The sequence below is a fragment of the Aedes aegypti genome, chromosome 3 (assembly GCF_002204515.2).
Source record: "Aedes aegypti strain LVP_AGWG chromosome 3, AaegL5.0 Primary Assembly, whole genome shotgun sequence".
Classification (NCBI taxonomy): domain Eukaryota; kingdom Metazoa; phylum Arthropoda; class Insecta; order Diptera; family Culicidae; genus Aedes; species Aedes aegypti.
In genome coordinates this window covers 234751018-234774594 of record NC_035109.1, presented here as the reverse complement: position 1 = coordinate 234774594, position 23577 = coordinate 234751018, and the positions used below count along the sequence as shown (strand labels likewise).

At 39.5% G+C, this 23577-nt stretch overlaps 1 protein-coding gene and 1 long non-coding RNA gene across 2 annotated transcripts in view; one reads left to right on the top strand and one right to left on the bottom strand.

The window, feature by feature from the left end:
* The window catches only part of LOC5576232, a 52894-nt gene that overhangs the window by 28582 nt on the left and 735 nt on the right, over positions 1-23577 (bottom strand). The window contains exon 1 of the mRNA XM_001655960.2: positions 23228-23577. This exon is cut by the window's right edge and continues 735 nt beyond it. The gene's annotated coding sequence lies outside the window, so the exon portion shown is untranslated. The remainder of the gene's footprint in view (positions 1-23227) is intronic.
* On the top strand, positions 5232-5658 carry LOC110678435. The gene is made up of 2 exons (XR_002501606.1): positions 5232-5453; positions 5622-5658. It is a non-coding gene; the product is annotated as an uncharacterized LOC110678435 (long non-coding RNA).

The following is a 23577-nucleotide window of genomic DNA, read 5'->3' as shown; positions in this document are numbered from 1 at the left end:
GAATCTGATCATCGCGATCTCCTCGCGAATAGTTCCGCGATATTTCAACAGTTCCCCTCAATCCGGACATTAAGGATGTTCAGCAGTTTCCTATGTTGAGCAGCTGGAAGTCCTTTGGTGAATGCATCAGCTGGTTGATCCACCGTCGAGATATATTCTATCTTTAGCTTCCTGCTCCTGACGAGTTCCCGGATGAACATGAACTTCAAATCAAGGTGTTTCATTCGTTGGTGACTTCGAGGTTCTTCAGTGAAGTTTATGCATGGAATGTTGTCTTCCATGATTATGAATGGAGAACTTTCTATGCCCAGTTCATTCAGAAGGTTTGTTAACCACAATCCTTCTTTAGCAGCTTGACAGAGTGAAATTAATTCAGCTTCTGTTGACGACAAACTAACCGTTTGTTGTCTTTTGGTTGACCAAGACACAAGATTGCCGAAAACAAGAAACGAATTTCCAGAAATTGATTTTCGATCATCGATGTCGTTGGCAAAATCGGCATCAGCAAAACCCAATAAAACGTTTGAGTGTTCTCTATTGCTGAATACGATTTTTGTGTTCATGGTTCCTCGCAAATAACGCAAAATGCGTTTCAATCCTGTCCAATGTGCATTTGAAGGGGAAGCTTGGTATTTGCTTAGGATATTTACTGCAGCACTGATATCAGGGCGTGATACTAATGCTAGATATTGCAAGCAGCCAAGCAATTCTTTGAATGGATGTGATGTTAATTCATCATCATTTGACTTGACCCATCGTACATTCGGATCTAGTGGAGTGCTAACTGGTTTTGATTCGGACATTCCAAATCTTTTTAGGATTTTCTCTGCATAACCTGCTTGAGATATTTCCATGATTTGGTTCTGATAATCTCGGTGTATGTCCATACCCAAAAAGTGTTTCACTTCTTTTAAATCTTTCATTTGGAATAGCTTCCCAAGTTCAGATTTTATCCAGTTTAGTTGTGATTCCTGTTTTCCAAGAATGAGTATATCGTCTACATATAAAATCAAAATCAAATCTTTTGCTCGAGACGTATACACACAACAGTCACTCTTTAATGGAATAAAACCCAGCTTTTTAATTTCGTCATCGAATTTCCTGTTCCAAGATCTACTAGCTTGTTTTAAACCGTACAAACTTTTCTGTAGACGTACGATTTGAGAATTACCTATCTCATCGTTTGGAAGCTTCATGAAGATCGTTTCCTCTAAATCTCCATAAAGAAAAGCTGTCTTAACATCCATTTGATGAATCAAAAGTCCATTCTTATTTGCGACTGACAAAATTGTCCTAACGCTTTCCATTCTGGCTACTGGAGCAAAAGTATCCTGGTAATCAAAACCAGGTCTCTGTGAGCAACCTTTTGCAACTAGCCGTGCTTTATAGCGGCCATCGTCTTTCACCGAAAAAACCCATTTCGAATGAATAGCTTTTTGGTTCCTCGGTAAACAGTTGACCACTGTCCAGGTTTTATTTTCATGAAGAGAATTTAATTCTTCATCGATGGCAATTTTCCAATTCTCCCAGTCCTCCCGTTTCTTCAATTCGGCTACTGTTTCTGGAGCATCTTCATCGAATGTTGCAGAAGCTATCTTGGCAGAACTCGGTTGGAATCTTTGGGGAACTTTTCTTTTCCGTGTACCACGTCTTAGCTCTGATTGCTGCTCATCGATGCCCTCATCCTCCTCAGCATCCGCGAAAACCTCATCAGACGTCTCGATTATTACAACTTCTTCTGCTTCCACTTCTTCCTCAGGCTCAGGAAGTCGAATCACCTCTTCTTCATCATCTTTGTTTGTTATGCTCTCATCTTCGTTGCAGATTGAAATTTCTTCCTCCTTATCTTCATTTTCGCAGTGTTTCTGCTCCCTCACAACAATTGGTAGATGAACATCTTCGGTTGTTGTATTACTGCGAACAATTGATTCATCAAAGACAACGTTTCTGGATATTTCAATTACTCGGTTGTTTTTATTCCACAACCGATATCCGTTATTCGCATAACCTACGAATGTCAATCGTTTTGTCTTCGAATCAAGCTTGTGACGTTTCTCTTTCGGAATTTGCTTGTAAGCATGGCTACCAAACATCTTTAGATTACTAAGGTCTGGTTTCCTGCCATTCCACATTTCAAAAGGCGTCTTGAGTTCAACAAGAGCATTTGTCGGAGACCTGTTAGTGACGTAAGCAGCCACATACAATGCTTCTCCCCACATTTCTTTCGAAAGTTCACTTTGATGGAGTAAAGCTCGAACCTTCTCCATTAGCGTTCGATTTATCCTTTCACTTACTCCGTTCTGCTGAGGAGTATAAGGAACGGTAAAAATCATTCTGATACCTTTATTCCTACAGTAGTCTTGGAAATCTTTGCCAAGATATTCTCTACCGTTATCGCAACGCATTTTAGACAACTTTTGACCAAAGTGAGCTGTTGCCATTGCTTCGTATTCTTTAAAACGATCGAATACGTCACTTTTTCTTTTAATGAGATAAACAACAGTGAAATGGGTAAAATCATCGGTAAAGGTGACGAAATACCGATACCCATCGTAGGTGGATTGCTCCATATACCCGCATACATCTGTATGCACTAATTCAAGTGGCCGACTTGATCTGGGTAATTGCATAGAAAGAAACTTCTTGCATGATTGTTTGCCTGCTAAACAACTCTCGCAAACTTCATACTGTTTGACTAAATCATTTGATGAAATATCTATTCCATCAACCATATTGTTTTTGAGCAGTTTTTCAAGCCCCGAAAAACTAAGATGACCGAGCCGTTTATGCCAATCGGTTAGACTTACCTTCCTTTGACTAAACAACGCTGCTAGGTCGACAGTATGCTCCAAAAACATATCAACGCAATACAAACCATTTTTATCTTTCCCCTCAGCGATAACCTCGCCTTTATCTTCAATTCGAACCTCTTTATCCTGAAAAGTGACCCTTTTCCCCATGGAATTAATCTTTCTGACTGAAAGGAGGTTTTCTTCGAGATTGGGAATGAAAAGAACATCGTACAATTCAATACGTTTTATTTTGTTCAAGCCAACAACCGATTTCAATGTTACCTTTCCTTTCTTCACAGCCTGTAGGGTCTCCCCCGACTTTGCTGTGCTGATGGTAACCGGTGTTGCCAGCTTCACCGCTCTCTGTAACAATTTTTCGTCGTTCACCATGTGGCTTGAAGCTCCAGAGTCCACAGCAAACGATACCTTCCGAGATTCCTTCTTCTTTTCTCCTGCTAGCATCGCATGACCTTGGTGATGAACAAACCGCTTCTTCTTCTTCTTTAACGCCGGGCATTTATTTTTGTAGTGTCCTGGCTTCCCACACCCAAAACACTCAATTACTCTTTTGGTCGTTTTTAGCGCCACGTCTGGCACCACTGGCTCATCATCGACCTCCATCGACTCGCTTTGCTCCGCATCCAACAGCATTCGTTTTATCTCCACTAACGGCTTCTTGCAGAGTTCATCGCACGGCAAAACGGTCAATGCTCCCTTGACGTGCTGATATCGCTTCGGTATGGCTATCATCAGAGCGGCCATCTTCTCCGATTGATCCATTCGAGTACCCATCCGATCTAGCTCCCGGATTATCGTCTCGTACTCGTCGAACAAGGCCGAAATAGAAGTATGTTTTCTATTTTTGATCGAAAACAATCGATCACGCATGGCAATCATAACGCCCGTTCCAACTTTTTGGTAGGTTTTCACCAATAGATCCATAGCCTCCTTTGCGTATGAGACTCCGATTAGCTTGTTAAGGACGTCATTGTTCACCCACATAACAATTTCATCCAGAGCGTTCATGTCGTCGTTGATTCTCTTACGCAGCTTTGCCTTTCTCACTTCTTCTTGAGCTTCCGAATTACCCGCCACGGGAGTGGCGTATTCTTCTTCGTACGGAGTACGAACCAACGTATGGATGAGGTCCATCATAGAGAGGTGGTGCTCCATCCTCCACTTCCATGCCGCAAACATCCTCTCCGACCCATCGAAGATATGGGCACGATCCCGTACAGCAACGGCGGTATACGGCAGCTGCCGTTCGAATGCTCCTCTCTCGGTCCGATTCTCAACCTCCTGTCGCTGGTTTGCAGGTTGACCACCTGCCTTGACTTCGACATCGTTCACAGACATCTTTCGATTTCTTCAAAAAAACTTGATCGTTGAAGAAAAATAAATCTTGCTCAGTTGACTACTGGGCCCATAACCTGTTAAAACTTAAACTCAGTTTTGGTTTGGTTTGTAGATAAAAATTCTTTATTTCGTCTGTTAGGTCATTATTGGTAGTCAATGTTCGATAGCGATGTAAATAATCCAATGTTTATAATTCAATATGATTCACATGATAATCCAATAGCATTACTCGCAACACTGAATTCAAGTGAGAATATTTATGAACCTATCTGCAGCAGAACATTTATAGCGCCCGCATACAACCTCGTATGCAAGTTCCCGTTGGATCTCGTTTGGGCATTATTGGAATAACATGACATACGTCATCAATCCTTCAATTCTGGATTGTTATTATTTTGATCGAATCTGATCATCGCGGTCTCCTCGCGAATAGTTCCGCGATATTTCAACAATACCAAATAACTGTATAAACCATTTTAAAGTTGTAACTACATTGTACGTTACTGTTCAAGTAAAATGAAATCAATTTCATGAGAAAAACAAGCAAAATCCGCATATTTATCCAAAATATGGGTGTTTTAAGATAATAATAAGTATATATTTAAGTTTTTTGAAATAATTAACCCCAAAAATGATTCAATATCCACGTTAATCAATGTAGAATTTATAAAACATTATACTTTTTAGAATCACAGGGAACTGATATATTTTTTTCGCAAAATTGTGTGCGAAAATCCCTGGGCAAAGGCACAACCTTGTGATCAGCTTGACTGCTGTCAGGTTTCGGGGCTTAAATGTATCTTTACTCTGAAGAGAAAGATGCACACTAGTGGTGCCAATGGTGATAATAATCAAAAGCGTTTTCTAATGAACACTATTGATTAGCATCACCGCGAACCGATACTTTACGTCGTCTATGATGAAGCGGTTCTTGTTTGTTTTTTCTATACGTTTTTTATTTATTCTTCCAGACACTCATCCGGTAACAGTTTAATCAAAACCTCCTAACATTGAAGAAATCGTGCTGAACAGGAACACGCATGGCCGTACAAGGATACAACAGAATCTTCTTAAATACGTTTCTTTTACTAATAATATCTCTGTTTACTAATTTACTAATTATATCATTCTCTTCTCGTCAACAAGCGTCATTTCAGGATTAGGTTTTTCATTATAGCATTGAATATATTATAAGAATGCCGTCAGACTAAAAAAAAAAAAACGTGACTAATCGCTATCTCTATTTATAGGTACCCGTAACCGTGAATAGGAATAGTAACTCATGAGAAAAATACTAGGATATAAGTGAGTACGAACTAATCACTAACACCCCCAACAATGACAAGGTAAGTACATATTATATTCCATTACCCTAAAACACTAAATTATCAGAGATTACTACAATTTTAATAATCTGATAGTGTCGGTTAGAGTTTTCAAACAACGTCAAGAACAAATTTCTTCTTATAACAGATCCTAGTAATGACATATTATCGGCGCGGTAAAAAAATAGAAACAGTTTATTCGCCGAGGTTGATTTTTTTGTAAGTGTAAGTGATTATAGTATAATCTGTACTTGTGATTGCTGTGCGATGCGGACATTGCAGGACATTGTTCTCATTATTATACGGCCTTCAGCCCTCGGTGGGATCACCTTAAGAAGATATATGAATAATTCCATTGCTGGTTTTGATCATGTTACTAAGAAAATAGTGATAATGTGATAATATAGTGAGATGACGTTATTGTGTCGAATAATGTTGTGTGGTTAATGGTAGTAAGCTACTAAGATTGTGATTATTAGAGTGATGATAGTTTGTGATATTTTGAATATTAGTGATATAAGAAACGAGAATCCTACTTTTCTTTTAATGAAGATAATGATTTTGAGTGTTGATGTGATTTATTTATTACAGTGATTATTTTTAATGAGAAGTTTTATACTTTAAACTTGATGAAGCAGTAGTATTGTGTTGCGACTGGGTTATAGATGTGATGTTAATAACAAAATTGATATAGATAATGGTGACGTTGTTAGTAGAAATTCTGTTGATAATGAAGATGGTGATATCAATACCAGTGATTAGTGCTATGAAGTAATCTAATAGTTATCAAGTGAAGTGATAGTGTGAACAGAACGTTTCCCACCTTCTACCGTAACCTTCTGAGACAGATCGCAACAGTGTCTTCTTGGAAGCCATCTTTCCGTGCACGTCTGGTGAACTGCTTCAGATGGATTATGTCCTCTTTACTATCTAAAGTCTAGTTTAGAGCTTTGGACAGTATTCACTGTACGGCTAGCAACATATATAAAAAAAAAAAAAAAAATTGTGTGCGAAAATCGTGGTGGTCGCTCTTACCCCGTGGGTGGGCGGTTTTACCCCGTCGCTAAAAATAATCGTGATAAGACAACACTTTTTTAAAGCTTCAAGAAATAAATGTTTTTTAGAAATACAACACATGTGATATTTTTTGATCATGCCTAAGGCTTCAAAAAACGACATGCTGCTTCCAAAATTGATTTATTGATTCTTGATTTTGACATATGAATTAAATTGCTTAGGCGGGCGGTCTTACCCCGTCTTCCCCTACAAAGCGTCATAGTTGTAAATCAAAATGGAAATCTTAGCTGTGATGTTAAAGTCACCAAAATAGCTTTGGTGAGCGAATTTGACGGATAGCGCTGACAATTTTTGTCGCATAGGATTCATCGAATGTAGCGCGGTTGTTGCACCATGGCCAGATTCATTTCCCGAGCGCGTGCACGGAAAGAAATAACAATTGTGATTTCAAAAAAAAAAAACAGTGGCGGAAAATCAACAACTGATGATCATTGTCGTTCTACTATTATCAAACATTTTAATAAAAATAAAATGCTTTTAGAAGTGCGCAGCAATGCTAAATCGGCCTGATGTATTCTGCGCAGTTCATATGTATTTTCCACACGTTCTCCTATAAATTGTTTTTAATCCACTTCGATACCGTCAATCCGCCCCAGGTGCCCTCGTTTTTTCCGCGATGTTGCCGGTGAATTGGCTGGTGCTACGCCATCCAGATTTCAATTCGGAAGGGAAAATTGAAAAAAAAACGCCGATATTAAATAGTGAATAAACATTCAGACGTGTTTAGTGTGATATTCTTTGGATGGTTCTAATAGACCATTTCCGTCAAACCTTACCCCCTGTTTTTATATTTTTCTTCAATAGAATATTTATTTTAATGATTATTGACGCTTTTTGATTTTGTTTATATGCAGTCCTGATTTTCTTACAATTTTTTGAAAACTTGAAAATTCACCACATTTTGAGCTTAAAATCGTCGTGCGGCACAGTTGTTTCAACCCTATGGGCATACAGAGTGGAGATTTTTCCACAATGTTCCATAACACCCCTGCGTTGAATGTTTGTAGACATGATGAAATGTCAAATTCCAGCACACAACAAAACATACTCAACATGGAACCTCAAATTGTTACAGGAATCATAAGAACATCCCAAAACGGAATACGGACCGCTACCGGGATCATAAGAACATCCCAGTACGGAATCCTATACATCGCCTTCATTTTCTTGGCTGAAGCTGCTGTGGTGCTCCGCGATATTCCTCGACAAGGGTCCCTTTGGTCCTGTTCTCTTTCGGTTTTGCGATCGGCGGAAAATAGCCATGAAGATTTCACTCCACTGTAGCATATTTCTCGATAATTGGTACCCATGGAAGCTGGACCTAGTTCGAATATGGCAAACGAGGAGCTCCTGCAACCTCGGCACAGGAACTCTTCCGGTTTTTCAGTAGAGAGCAAACAGAAAATGATTTGCTCCCACGCAGTGGAATTTCCGTCGTCAGTTTTCATCTGATTACAAAACCAAGAGAGCAAGACCCTGTTTGGAGAACTATTCATCCGGAGTACAGCTTCATGCGAAGGATATGGAGGATCTTTATGATGGTTGTGGATGGTGCTCTTCCCCCTTCAAATTAGTTGAACTTCGATGGTGGCAAATGTTTTGGGGAGTAAAAAAACGGGGAAATATGTATTCGCCTTTCGAATGCAATTAAACTATGTTTCCTATATGGTGGAACCTGTAAATATAGATATGTTGACGACCAGCACCAAGGTGGTTTCCTGGGATGGATGTGGGAATTCCTGCCACCATAGAAGTTGCATCAAAGGAGGAGATAGATCGTTTCACGCTTGACTAAACCTCGAAACTTCGAATAAATCCAAAGTCAACGATTCCTGCAGTAAATGTCAACTCCATACAAAAATGTAAACAATTCCTGCAGGAAATGTCAAAAAGCAGGACAGTCAATTGGCCATGATGAGAGAGCAACAGAGATAGCAAAGTTTTTGTCACCATGCACCATGCCAAAACAGAACAAACACATCTGAATCCAAAGAGCAACAAAGTGGAGACCGCGGAGGAACAGCTGATTAATATTCACCACAACGTGGAGATAAATTCATAGAGTAAAAAGGGGTTCCCAAAAACGTCGGAGAGATATAAATTGTAGGGGACCGTGGGGTGAACTACTGTGCCGCCAATTTTTCGTTGTTTTTCAAAAGTTAGAGGCCACAAAACATATGGGTCCCTTGGGAAAGTATGTCCAGTAAATTAATAGAAAGCTTATGAGCAAATAATATTTTTTCACGGAAATGGTCTATTGGTTTTAATGTGATTTGTGCGCCCACGTGATTTTTTTTTTGTTTGAGGCTGCGCTTGTTTTCCGGCCGACGCTATTACGACATCCGGACGAATGGTTCCGAGAAAATAAAAAATGTTTTTGTGAATATGCTAAGTGGTTACGTTATACAAAAGATTTTAAAGTAAGAATTAGAAATGATAGTGTTAAAACATGCACACAATGTGGTCTAGCAATGACAAATGGCATGCGTCACATCAAGAAGCAATTGGATGCCACTCTGATGAGAAAAATAAGAAGGAAATCGATTGATGATTGGATTAGATAACAATGCCGCCTTAGATGGATTTTGGTGAGATTGTTCTGATTACATATTTATTTGTACCTAAACATTAAATACGCGCCAGTTTCAAAGTAAACATCTTTGAAACAGGAAGTGTGTATGTATTATCATTATCCATTTGATAACGGTAATGCATACATGCGGGGCTTGTTGTTAGTGAAAGTGACTTCTGAATGGACGTGTCTCTCCAGCCATTCTGAAATGGGTCACCGGATCTGCAATAGAGCTATCACCTTCTAGCTCCCGGACTGAAGCTTTTTGCAAAAATGTACTACATTTCTGCTGAAAACTTTTTTCCATAATACCACTGCCGGACAGTGGGGGTTAGATGGATCACACACACACACACACACACACTTCGATACCGTCAATCCGCCCCCAAACTGGATGGCGTACACTCAGCTTAAGGTTATAAAACGAACCCAAACAAGGGCACAAGACTGGAGAATCTGACAACAGTTTGCGTTGAAAACCAATCAATCTGCTTGCTTGCTGGTGGTGACTAATGGGATAAATTTTCAACTGTGAGAGCTGTTTGGTTCTCAAGTCTTGTGCTTTTGTAAATTTGAGGTGTGGCTTTGTTCTATAATCACCTTAACGCAATTTATAATTAAGTATTGAGTTGTAAATATTAGTATATATTAGTTATGTTGCTAGAGGACATCTTGAAAATTCACTGAGATTCTTTCAGAAACCCTTCTGAAATTATCATATGTAGTTATTTCTTTGATCGCTCTGATTTTTCCAATAACCTCCTTGGGACTTCCTATTGGACTATCCCAGAAACCCATCTTGGGTTATTATGGAAATCCTTTCAGGATTCTGCTGTAAAATTCTGGAATTCTGCCGTAAAATTCTGGAATTGTATGTATATGTATGTAAGGGTTACCACTCATTGTTGCAGGGCACAGCCGTTAGACAGTAGACTGTCCTCTTTGTATGATGTTATCCAGTTGATAGTTCCAAACCTTTGTTAAAATTCAAGGTTTACTCAAGGCAATCCCAAAATTACAACCCAGATTCTAGCCACTGATCGACTGGTCATGTCATCATACAAAAGGATGTCTCAATGAATGGGGTTGAAGGACCATCCTCTATCAACAATATGTTACTGACAAGAAGTTGGCAATTCCACTCTCCCCATCCATATTGCTTCAATTGGGTATCCTGTATGGTTAATGGTATATTATGATAGATACGATTTGTACAATTGATTATCAATTGTAAATAATTGACTTACCATCAGATTTAACCTCACCTGTTTGTTATTCCATTGTGTATCTTACCTTTCATATACAGTTAGCTCTCCCTTACTCGATATTCCGTATCTCGATATCGAGTAAGAGAACCATAGTAAAAGTTGGTTTTCATGGCTAACTCGATGGTCCCTTGGATCGCATTTGCACTGGATTTGTGTTCTGTAACTCAATACCTCCCTAACTCGATGGTCCCTTCAATATCGAGTAAGGGAGAGATGACTGTATTTGGAATCTTGATATGTAGGGTAATAAGGGACAAAATGAGTCAGAGGGCAGGATAGGTCATTGTCGTTTTGACGCGCATTAAATATTGTTTTTTCCGACATTAATATTTTAAGAGCATGTAAAGAGGCATTGATTTGAATCTACATATGGGCTACGTATTAGGATAATTATTTTAAACAATTCTTACTTGTTCCTTCAGCGATGCAATCGAAACATAATTGGAAAAGGAGGAAGTAAGTTCGCTCTGTTTTCTGAAGTCATTTGTGAAATCTTTTTTTTTTCTGCTGAAGGACTATTCTGTAATATATATCGTTGAAACACCATATGGCTTTGAAATTATTATGTAAGGTTGTTTTTATATTAATAGCATACATTCTGAAAACTGATGGAAAAGCGGATATCCAACTCAATGACTTTTCATTTGCCTTCTATCACATCATATTAGTGTATGAAATAGTCTTACGACCGATTTCTTCACCCCCGCTTAGGCCCTAAACTTAGTTTAGTCATATGGGCAAACGTGATGATTTACGGCCCAAGCGAAGATGAAGAAATCGGCCCTTGGAAGGAAACAAGTTAAGTCGATTTGTATATGGAATGTTATAAAGATCCTTTCCTTCGGTGACCCATCTTGCCCCTCTTTACCCTACTCAAATACATTTTTTTACAATACACCGGTGATCTCCTCTCCTAAATACTGTTATTGTGTATCCGGTAGAAATCAAGACCAACATTTATTTATAATTATTGTTTTCTCGGGTCCCGTGCGTCGCAGCTAATATGTGAATAGTGCGCTGTGTTCATAAAAATCGTAAGAATGCAGCGCCACACTAAAAAACTGATTTCAAAATCGTGCGAGTTGAGGCGCGTCGCGAGTCTCACTGGCGCGATCCGGTTTGGTGGCGGTGCGACAATACTAATACCAATTCAGACCGCCTCACTTCGTTGCGATCTTCCTCCGTGCTCTCCATTGTAAAGGTTTTAGATCGACCATTGTTCTGCTGTTTTGCCGTAAAATTCTGGAATTCTGCCGAAAATGATTGATTGATTGCTTTCCAGTGTAATGGAATTTATTTTAAAAATCTGGGTTCGAATCCACAAAATTTCTCGGGATTTCTTCTGGAAATCCAATCGAAATTATTATTTAAATTCTGATATTTTCCTCGTAATTCTTCAGTATTTCTTCCGTGAAACTCTTTGAAAGTTCTTCAAAATCCCTTTGAGATTCTTTCCGAAAAATGTCTTAGATTATACCTATTATTCTAGAATACTCTCGGAAAGACGCCTGAGACTATAATCAAATAAATCTATTATTTCACCTCACTTTCTTCCGTGCAAATGCTTGGGATTCTTTCGAAAATTCCTCTGGAATACTTTTGTAAATCCCAATGGAATTCTCCCAGAAATCCCTGTGGAATACTTCCGAAAATCCTGCTAAGAATCTTCCAGATGACGGGGATTTTTTTAAATCTTTATTTATGGAAATCATCCGAAAATTCCTCTGTAATTGTTTGTAAATCCTCCTTATATTCTTACAGAAATCCTTCTTATATTCTTACAGATTTATTGCTATTGATTTTATTGTTTCTGCCTGAGATAATTTTGTATATCATGAATTATTCCGAAAATTCCTTCGTGATTCTTTAGAATTTTTTTCTAAGATTTTTTGAGAAAAAAAAACTCTGTAATTCTTCTGGAAATTCATAAGGAAGTGTTTTTGATTTTTTTCGTGATTTATCATTGATTTTCCTTGAAAATTTTCTTAAATCCTTGGCAGAATTTTATGAAAATCCCTCTTGACTTCAAATGGAAATCCTCCAAGAAAACTACCGGACAGTCACTGGGACTTTAAAAAAATACCTATGAGATTCTTTGATTACTGATTTCTTTTTCTGAGCATCTTTTGAAAGTGACTTTTAAATGGTTCTGGAAATTCCATTTGAAATTATTCCGTAAATCTTTCTGGAGCTCTTCTGGACATCGTAATTATTCTGGAAAATATTCATGAAATCGTCTGGATGTCTGTGACTTTTCATTGAATCTTCAGGGGTTCTTGCGAAATAACTTCTGGGATTCTTTTGGATATCACTGTCAAAAAACATTCAAAATCCATTCGAAATTCTCCTGAGATTGTTTCAGGAATTTACGAGAATCCTTAAAATAATTCCTTTAGAAATCTCCCTGATAATATTTTAGTGATTTCTCTGTGGTTCTTCTGTAAATCGACCTGGGATTCTTCCGGAAATCCTCCTTTAATTCCAAAGCAATTTCCAGAAGAATTTTCAGAAAGATATTTTTAAGAATCCTGTATATTTTTCCCTAAGAATCTCAATGTATTTAAACAAAATACCAGGACAATTTACGGTTGAATCCCACAAAAACTTCCGGTGGAATTCTTGAATGCTTATTATTCAAGCAGAATTCCAGTCGTATTTCCGGATGAATTTCGGCAGGTTTTACGGAAGAATCCCAGCAGAATTTCTTGAAAAATTCCAGTAAAATTGCTGGAAGAATCTTTGAAAGATGTTTTGAAGTCCTCCAGCAGGATAACAGAAAGAAATCTGGGGGTATTGTAGAAGAATTTCCGAAAGAATCCTAGAGAGATAGTCGAAATAATAACAGTTTTCTTGAAAAATTCAGGAAACTCCCAGAGTCTAGAGGTAATTCGGGAAGAATTTCTGCAAGAACCCTTAACAGAAGGATTTGAAGGATCCTCAGAAAGATTTTCGAAAGTATCCCAGAAGGCTTCCCGAAAGAATGCTAGAAAGATATCTGGAAGATTCCCTATAGGATTTTTGGAAGAGTCCCAGACAAATTTCAAGAATATGGACGTAAAAATCTCAGTGGCATTTCTAGAATAATTTCAGAAAGATTTTCGGAAGCATCCTCGAAAGTATTCTAAAGGGATTCCGAAAGCATCTCAGGTGATTTCCGGAAGAATACCAGAGGTATTCTCATAATAATCCCAGAAGTATTTACGGAAAAAAGCCAGAGTTATTTTCGGAGGAATTCTCGACGAATTTGTAGTAGAGTCGTACTACATTTTTTGGCAAAATCCTCTAAAAATATCCAGAAGAATTGCATCAGGATTTTTGTTAGAATCTTCCATTGAATTTCCGAAAGAATCTTCGAGAATTTTGATTCGAATTTGATTTCCAGGATTTCAAAAGTAATCCTTAAGGAGATAAACGCAAACTCACATACAGATTTATGCAAATATTCCAATAAGATGTCCAGAAGAATCACAAAGGATATCCGAAAGAATCTCAGATATAGTACCGGAATGCTAACGATGTTTTTTAGATGAGTTCAAAAGCGATATCTGTAAGTTTTCTGTGATTTCCAGAAGAACTTAGAGAAAAATCAGAAATAATCTTTAGATTTCCAGAACAATCCCAGAGAGGTTTTGAAGGATTCATAAGTGATTTAAGGAAGAATCCCAGGAGGGAAATTCCATAGAATTCTGGAGTAATTTCTGGACCAATGTCTTTTTATATGCATTATCAATATTTACAAGTAATTATAATAAACAAGTATTTATGGAAAAATAACAATTTTAATTTATCGCCATAATTGAACGACAATTTTAATTAGAATGTGCATCCACCACATCATCCCTCTCAGAAGGATTGTGATTCTAAATATTTTTTTTGCGGTGATTCAGAATTGTAATCACATACTAGTTTAATTGTATGTGGTGTCATTCAATATTTAAAATAAGATTCGTTAAGCCGAACATGTTGATCCTTCGACATGAACCAACGAGCATTGCTTGAAATAATGAGATTTTTTCGATTACTTTGATTACTGATTTCTTTTTCTGAGGATCTTCTAAAAGTTACTTTCAAATGATTCCGAAAATCCCGTTTGAAATTATTCCATGAATCTTTCTGCAGTTCATCTGGACATCGGAATTATTCTGGAAAATATTCATGAAATCTTCTGGATGTCTGTGAATATCCTTTAAATCTTTCAGGGATTCTGGCGAAATAACTTCTGGGATTCTTTTGAATATCACTGTAATTTGGATTTAGAATTCTCATGGGATTATTTCAGATATTGACGATAATCCTTCATACAGAAGTGATGTTTCTGTGAATCGCCTTGGAATTCTTCTGGAAATCCTTCTATAATCCCAAAACAATTCTCAGAAAATTTTTCAGAAGGATATTTTTAAGAATCTCAATGGAATTTCTGAAAAATACCAGAACGATTTACGGTTGAATCTCACGAAAACTTCCGGTGGAATTCTTGAATGATATCCGGAAGAATGACAGTCGTATTTTTGGATGAATCTTAGCAGGTTTTACAGCACAATCCCAGCAAAATTTATTGAAAAATTTAGAATAGAAAGATATCCGAAAAAAAAACTCCAACAGGATTTTTGTAAGAGTCCCAGGAGTATTTCAAAGATATTGGCGTAAAAATCTCAGTGGAATTTCTTGAAGAATTTCAGAAAGATTTCCGAAAGCATCTCAAGTCATTTTTGGAAGAATACCAGAGGCATTCTCATAAGAATACCAGAAGTATTTCCGGATAAAAATCTAGAGTTATTTTCGGAGGAATTCTCGAAGAATTTCTAGTAGAGTCGTACATTTTTTGATAAAATCCTCTTTAAATATCCAAATGGATTGCATCAGGATTTATGGTAAAATCTTCCATAGTATTTCGAAAACAATTTTCAAGAATTTCAAAGAATTTAATTTCCTGGATTTCAAAAGTAATCCTTAAGGAGATACACGCAATATCACATACAGAGTTCTGCAAAAAAATCCAAAAAGATGTCCAGAATAATCGCAATGGGATATCCGAAAGAATCTCAGAAGTAATACCGGAATGGTAACGTTTTTTTTGGATGAATCCCAAAGCGATATCTGGAAGAAAATTCAGAAATAATCTCAAGATTTTCAGCAGAACAATCCCAGAGAGGATTTGAAGGATTCATGAATGATTTAAGGAAGAATCCCGGGAGACGCTTCCAAAGAATTCTAGAGTACTTTCTGGAACATTTTTTTTTTCATATGATTTATATATAAAAATACTTTGATTCAAATATATTTCTTGTGTAGCATTAAGTTTAACAACAGACATAGCTCGTAACATCAATAATAAATTAAATTTATAAACCTTTTAAACACATCCAAATTAAATAACAGTTCAAAGAGTAAAATACCATTCTCATGAGTTTTTGAGAATCATATGGTCGGTGTTTAGACAGACCAGACTAGATGAATTTTGGAGCTCTAAGGATACGTAAAGAACTCCATCAATTTTAAATCTTCCATGTTATTTTGATACAAATGTATCATCAAATAGATAAGTTCCATTATTACAGTAAATATGTATAATATTTTGATGTTTCACATGTTTGGGGTACATTTTTCTTACTCGATTGAAAAAAACACTTGGTTCAGTCTGTCTGAACACCGACCATATCTATGTTTGCTATTTGATATTTAAATACTTGAATTGTGCTGTATCAATATTTACAGGTAATTATAATAAATAAGTATGTATAGAACAATAACAATTTTAATTTATCCCCATAATTGAACGACAATATTAATTAGAATGAGCCTCCCCCACATCATCCCTCTCAGGAGAATTTTGATTCCCAATTTTTTTTTGCGGTGGTTCAGAATTGAAAATATCAAAAGTCTATTGTAATCACATCCTTTTTGTTCAATTGCATGTGGTGTTATTCGATATTTAAAATAAGATTCGTTAAGCCGAACATGTTGATCCTTCCACAAGAACCAACAACAAGCATTGCTTATGTTAAGAGATTTTATCGTAATGCACAACCAGCCTAAACGTTCTTCCCCTTTTGTATATGTACTAATTATAATTTCAAATTATTTTAATTAAATTAGTTGTGTTGTCTACTATTGTACACGGCAATATGTTTCAAAATAAGTGGAGCTGCTTTTAAAACAAACTTTAACATCGATCAACCAAACCATAGAATATCCAATAGCGAAAATATAATAATAATAACCGATCATTGCAAATCGAGCCGAACTGGCGCTCTTTCCGTGCGCACGCGCTCTGTCCGTGCACACGCGCTTTCTGCAGAGCTGTCAAACAGACTTTTGTGCCTTCCTTCTTTTGCTCTCCTTCAACTCAACAACTCAGCACGATCCACCCCGCGGTGGATTGGTGAGCTGTCTGGTTGTTGCAGATGAACACTTATCGTGTAGCGTGACATCATCATTGACAGTAAGCTTGCAACTCACCAGACAAACGATAGGTGTAATTAACAACTGGACTCTTATCTGGCCCATTAAATGTGAATCTCACAGCAATTATGACACTTTTCAATTGGAAATTGTATTCTTCCAATACCGCATCGCTCGTGCACTATGGGCGATCGAAATAATGACTTGTTCTGATAGGTTCTTCTGGTACATCAATACATAGTAAACACTTATATTAAGAAATTCTTGGAATACTAGAGGAAGAATTCTTTGTAGTTTCATTGATACAGTATGTCAAAGTTAGAGTTTTCAAGAAAAACAAAGAATTCAGTACAAATACAAGGTATACGTTGGATGCAATATACTGGAATGCACTGTTCGAAAGCTTACTAAAAAAACCAGCTTAGAAAAACAAAAAGAAATAAAAATAGGTACTTTAGTTCAGGTAAATGTGGGGACTGAAAAAAACATATCCGATTTTTTGCCTAAACTTTACACATCCCATACTTTTTTGTCCCAAGTTGTCCCAGGCTTAAATTCATTTCCAAGGTTATTCAAAGATGCAAACTAAAGGATTGTGAAGTATTTAGCTGCACATATTTGCACTTTTTTCAGTTAGGATTCATAGACTTTTTTCAATATTTTTGCCTTTTTTTCTTTAATATTAACTAAATATAATTTCAGGGGATAATTGAATATCGTCAAAAGATTACTATCATCATTATTATGAAAGTTTTATTATGTACAATGGTTTTCACAACGTTAATTGCAAGTGGTTTGCATATATCGTTAGAAAAACACATATTTTCTCTATAAGCCCTTTTCAAAAGTTGGTCTCGAAAACTTGTTCATGGAAAACAAAATAACAAACTTGTATCAAAAAACTCATAAATATGACATGAGATGGCAAAAATATGTTTAGCCGCCATTCTATATGGAAACCGCCCATAATATCGTGTTTTGCTCTTCGACTGAAAAAAAACGTTTCGGAAATGGTTCCTGTTGAAACAGAGTTTTTGGTTGAAGGAGATGGTTTTTTGTAATTTTCCAAGTTTAGAATTCAAATTCCTACAGACGAGTTCTAAACTTGTAATCAACTCAGTTATTGGGTCACCAAGTGGCTCGGTAGCTTAGTTGGTAAAGCGCTCGTCTAGCATACAAGAGTCCTGGGTTCAAATCCCAGCCGAGCACATGGATTTTTTTCATAATTTCACCCATAATTTGTCCATCTTTACCACGCGTAATGAGTTAATTAATTTAATAACCATGCGGATTGGATTACCGAACAGCTCAATATCAGCGTCAATTTATATAAAAGTGTTATCAATAACCTCAATTATTGATAACTAATGAACACGTTGTGTGAAAACTATTGATTCAATAGTTACAGGTAGGTTGAATTTAAAAAAAAAAAGAAAATGCATCAATACACAAATTGATATACCGTAATCCGGGGTAACATTGATCGGTATGACCCTTCTCCCAAAAAGTTCGAACATTTTTTTGGTGCCACCCTTTCTTACATTCATAAGCTTATATAAATTGAGGTTTTTGAGAAAATTGCGTTTAGTTCATGCATAAATTTGTCAACTTTTTGAATCGATGATTTTTATCATTATGGATGACACTACCGAAGATTCATGTCCCACATGAGTTCTGCCAACGGTTCGAATAAGGAAAATGCAGTTGTTACTAAAAATGGCATCGTCGAAAACGATTCCGTTGTCCAATCTATCATAAGTTTATTCAATTAAGCAACATTAACGAACTACTATTAAGGTGATTATAAAACCAAGCCAAACCTCGAATTTTCAATTGCACAAGACTGGAGAATCTGACAACAGTTCGCGTTGAAAACCAATCATACTGCTTGCTTGCTGGTGGTGACCAATGGGATAGATTTTCAACGCGGAGCGCTGTTTGGTTCTCCAGTCTTGTGCTCTTAAAAATTTGAGGTGTGGCTCCGCTCTATAATCACCTTAAAAATGTTAAATTTCCTTAATAAATTGCCTACCTTTAGGCGTACTCCGCGATTCAGTGTTTTTATTTTTGAAATAGCTCAAAAAGTAAATGACTTGTAAGAGTTTGTTATTCATATTCGGCATCAGGGGCCATGGAGTAGTGTTTGATCCTTTGCTCGCGTCGCTTGCTCCTGCGGGGGCGGGTGATGTGAGCAGGATCAATCGTGTTGCGCGTCGCTCGCGCGGCATGAATAAATAGTGGCGAGATTCGCGGATAGGGTTAGTAGTGTTTGATCCTTTGCTCGCGTCGCTTGCTCCTGCGGGGGCGGGTGATGTGAGCAGGATCAATCGTGTTGCGCGTCGCTCGCGCGGCATGAATAAATAGTGGCGTGATTCGCGGATAGGGTCAGTAGTGTTTGATCCTTTGCTCGTGTCGCTTGCTCCTGCGGGGGCGGGTGATGTGAGCAGGATCAATCGTGTTGCGCGTCGCTCGCGCGGCATGAATAAATAGTGGCGTGATTCGCGGATAGGGTCAGTAGTGTTTGATCCTTTGCTCGTGTCGCTTGCTCCTGCGGGGGCGGGTGATGTGAGCAGGATCAATCGTGTTGCGCGTCGCTCGCGCGGCATGAATAAATAGTGGCGTGATTCGCGGATAGGGTTAGTAGTGTTTGATCCTTTGCTCGCGTCGCTTGCTCCTGCGGGGGCGGGTGATGTGAGCAGGATCAATCGTGTTGCGCGTCGCTCGCGCGGCATGAATAAATAGTGGCGTGATTCGCGGATAGGGTCAGTAGTGTTTGATCCTTTGCTCGTGTCGCTTGCTCCTGCGGGGGCGGGTGATGTGAGCAGGATCAATCGTGTTGCGCGTCGCTCGCGCGGCATGAATAAATAGTGGCGTGATTCGCGGATAGGGTTAGTAGTGTTTGATCCTTTGCTCGCGTCGCTTGCTCCTGCGGGGGCGGGTGATGTGAGCAGGATCAATCGTGTTGCGCGTCGCTCGCGCGGCATGAATAAATAGTGGCGTGATTCGCGGATAGGGTCAGTAGTGTTTGATCCTTTGCTCGTGTCGCTTGCTCCTGCGGGGGCGGGTGATGTGAGCAGGATCAATCGTGTTGCGCGTCGCTCGCGCGGCATGAATAAATAGTGGCGTGATTCGCGGATAGGGTCAGTAGTGTTTGATCCTTTGCTCGTGTCGCTTGCTCCTGCGGGGGCGGGTGATGTGAGCAGGATCAATCGTGTTGCGCGTCGCTCGCGCGGCATGAATAAATAGTGGCGTGATTCGCGGATAGGGTCAGTAGTGTTTGATCCTTTGCTCGTGTCGCTTGCTCCTGCGGGGGCGGGTGATGTGAGCAGGATCAATCGTGTTGCGCGTCGCTCGCGCGGCATGAATAAATAGTGGCGTGATTCGCGGATAGGGTCAGTAGTGTTTGATCCTTTGCTCGTGTCGCTTGCTCCTGCGGGGGCGGGTGATGTGAGCAGGATCAATCGTGTTGCGCGTCGCTCGCGCGGCATGAATAAATAGTGGCGAGATTCGCGGATAGGGTTAGTAGTGTTTGATCCTTTGCTCGCGTCGCTTGCTCCTGCGGGGGCGGGTGATGTGAGCAGGATCAATCGTGTTGCGCGTCGCTCGCGCGGCATGAATAAATAGTGGCGTGATTCGCGGATAGGGTCAGTAGTGTTTGATCCTTTGCTCGTGTCGCTTGCTCCTGCGGGGGCGGGTGATGTGAGCAGGATCAATCGTGTTGCGCGTCGCTCGCGCGGCATGAATAAATAGTGGCGTGATTCGCGGATAGGGTTAGTAGTGTTTGATCCTTTGCTCGCGTCGCTTGCTCCTGCGGGGGCGGGTGATGTGAGCAGGATCAATCGTGTTGCGCGTCGCTCGCGCGGCATGAATAAATAGTGGCGTGATTCGCGGATAGGGTCAGTAGTGTTTGATCCTTTGCTCGTGTCGCTTGCTCCTGCGGGGGCGGGTGATGTGAGCAGGATCAATCGTGTTGCGCGTCGCTCGCGCGGCATGAATAAATAGTGGCGTGATTCGCGGATAGGGTCAGTAGTGTTTGATCCTTTGCTCGTGTCGCTTGCTCCTGCGGGGGCGGGTGATGTGAGCAGGATCAATCGTGTTGCGCGTCGCTCGCGCGGCATGAATAAATAGTGGCGTGATTCGCGGATAGGGTTAGTAGTGTTTGATCCTTTGCTCGCGTCGCTTGCTCCTGCGGGGGCGGGTGATGTGAGCAGGATCAATCGTGTTGCGCGTCGCTCGCGCGGCATGAATAAATAGTGGCGTGATTCGCGGATAGGGTCAGTAGTGTTTGATCCTTTGCTCGTGTCGCTTGCTCCTGCGGGGGCGGGTGATGTGAGCAGGATCAATCGTGTTGCGCGTCGCTCGCGCGGCATGAATAAATAGTGGCGTGATTCGCGGATAGGGTTAGTAGTGTTTGATCCTTTGCTCGCGTCGCTTGCTCCTGCGGGGGCGGGTGATGTGAGCAGGATCAATCGTGTTGCGCGTCGCTCGCGCGGCATGAATAAATAGTGGCGTGATTCGCGGATAGGGTCAGTAGTGTTTGATCCTTTGCTCGTGTCGCTTGCTCCTGCGGGGGCGGGTGATGTGAGCAGGATCAATCGTGTTGCGCGTCGCTCGCGCGGCATGAATAAATAGTGGCGTGATTCGCGGATAGGGTCAGTAGTGTTTGATCCTTTGCTCGTGTCGCTTGCTCCTGCGGGGGCGGGTGATGTGAGCAGGATCAATCGTGTTGCGCGTCGCTCGCGCGGCATGAATAAATAGTGGCGTGATTCGCGGATAGGGTTAGTAGTGTTTGATCCTTTGCTCGCGTCGCTTGCTCCTGCGGGGGCGGGTGATGTGAGCAGGATCAATCGTGTTGCGCGTCGCTCGCGCGGCATGAATAAATAGTGGCGTGATTCGCGGATAGGGTCAGTAGTGTTTGATCCTTTGCTCGTGTCGCTTGCTCCTGCGGGGGCGGGTGATGTGAGCAGGATCAATCGTGTTGCGCGTCGCTCGCGCGGCATGAATAAATAGTGGCGTGATTCGCGGATAGGGTCAGTAGTGTTTGATCCTTTGCTCGTGTCGCTTGCTCCTGCGGGGGCGGGTGATGTGAGCAGGATCAATCGTATTGCGCGTCGCTCGCGCGGCATGAATAAATAGTGGCGTTAAACGGGTTAGGCGTGAATGTATCATGGATCGCATCACCAATCGCTGGTGACTCCCAGATCTTTACCTTATCCCACTAACCCAATATCCCTTCCATGACAATTGTGGAGATGCAGAAGATTCTTCGGTCTCTAGTAACAACGGTTGTCTAGCTAACATTCCTTCCCTTCCCCGATGACCGTAAGGACGTGGCCGGCGCCGTTATTGACTTTTAAAATTTGAGCTCTCGATTTGTGCACAGTGAAGAATGGTTAGCTAATCCCAAGCCCCATTCATTGATTCCCTGTGCAACTTCGATTGCTCTAGTCAATCACGGAGTAGCAACTACGAATTGTACGGTCATATATGCTCATGCTCATGCTCATGCTCATGCTCATATTCGGCATCAGGGGCCATGATTTAATTTTCTAAAGACGTATTCAATATTATCGAACGTTGTTTACACGGGTGATCAATGTTATCCCATATCAGCTTAATCAAAAAATCACTTAAAACATATATTTGAACATACTTAAATCTTTTTAAAACCAAAATACGGTATATAGTCACGAGCGGTGGGTGCCATTTTCAAATGTAATTTTAAGTAATATTAAAAAAAATAACAATATCCAAAAATGACTGCTTGAGCGGAAACACGATTCAAAACGAGTACAACTTGTTTATTTGTCTGATATTATAAGATTGCAATAACATAAGGACTGTTTATTTTATATTATAGTGGACCCCTTGTTTATGATATATCTTTTTCATTTATTGATAAAATCGTAATCGGTTTTCTGTGTATCATTCAGCTATTATTCTACAATTCTATGAAAATATAAAATATTACAAAATGCTTTTGGTTGACGAACTAAATATTTTTTCAGAAACTCCTAAGAAAAACTGTTCATCCAAGTTATGCATTATTTTTTGCATACCAAAAATCCTTATTTTTTTTTTAACAAATTGTGTGTTGATATCCTCTACTATTCTAATATAGGTAGAGCTTTTATAAAAATAATGATATTCTACCATTCTCTGACACTAGATCACTTTAGGGATATATGCTTTATGGCCAAATTTGCTGATACATCATCCTTTTACTCCTGGAAAATAAGTAAAGTAGAATTGCAATTTAATTAATAAATTAAGAAGATATTGCATGTACAAGGTGTCCACTTTATAAAATGAACAGTCCTTATATGCACAGCCAGATGATATCAAACCGATAAGAGCCAACACATGAATGGGAAATGATCGTTTCTTTGCGATTTTGCGATTGGGTCATATATTCTCTATATACTAACGACTAACCTATTGAACGACTAAGACAGATTGTGGTGCAATTCCTGAATATTCTCCTGTCGTGGTCGATGAACTCATCTCTCGATCTGTGGTGTTTGTCATTGACTTGCAACTTTCGTTCCTCCACGCTGTCGTGCTACATTGGATCTCGTAGTCGTCGTCGTCACCAGCATTTGAGACAGCAGATGACTTAAATTTATGTGTGGGAAAATGGCACCATGCAAATGAAAGTATCGTAACACTGTTTTTCACTAAAGGGTCATACAATGCCCTCTCTTATCTCGACCATCATGTTGCACACTTTCAGGGTAATGATTTCACATAACGAACCACTTGTAGCATAAATTGGCTCTCATCGG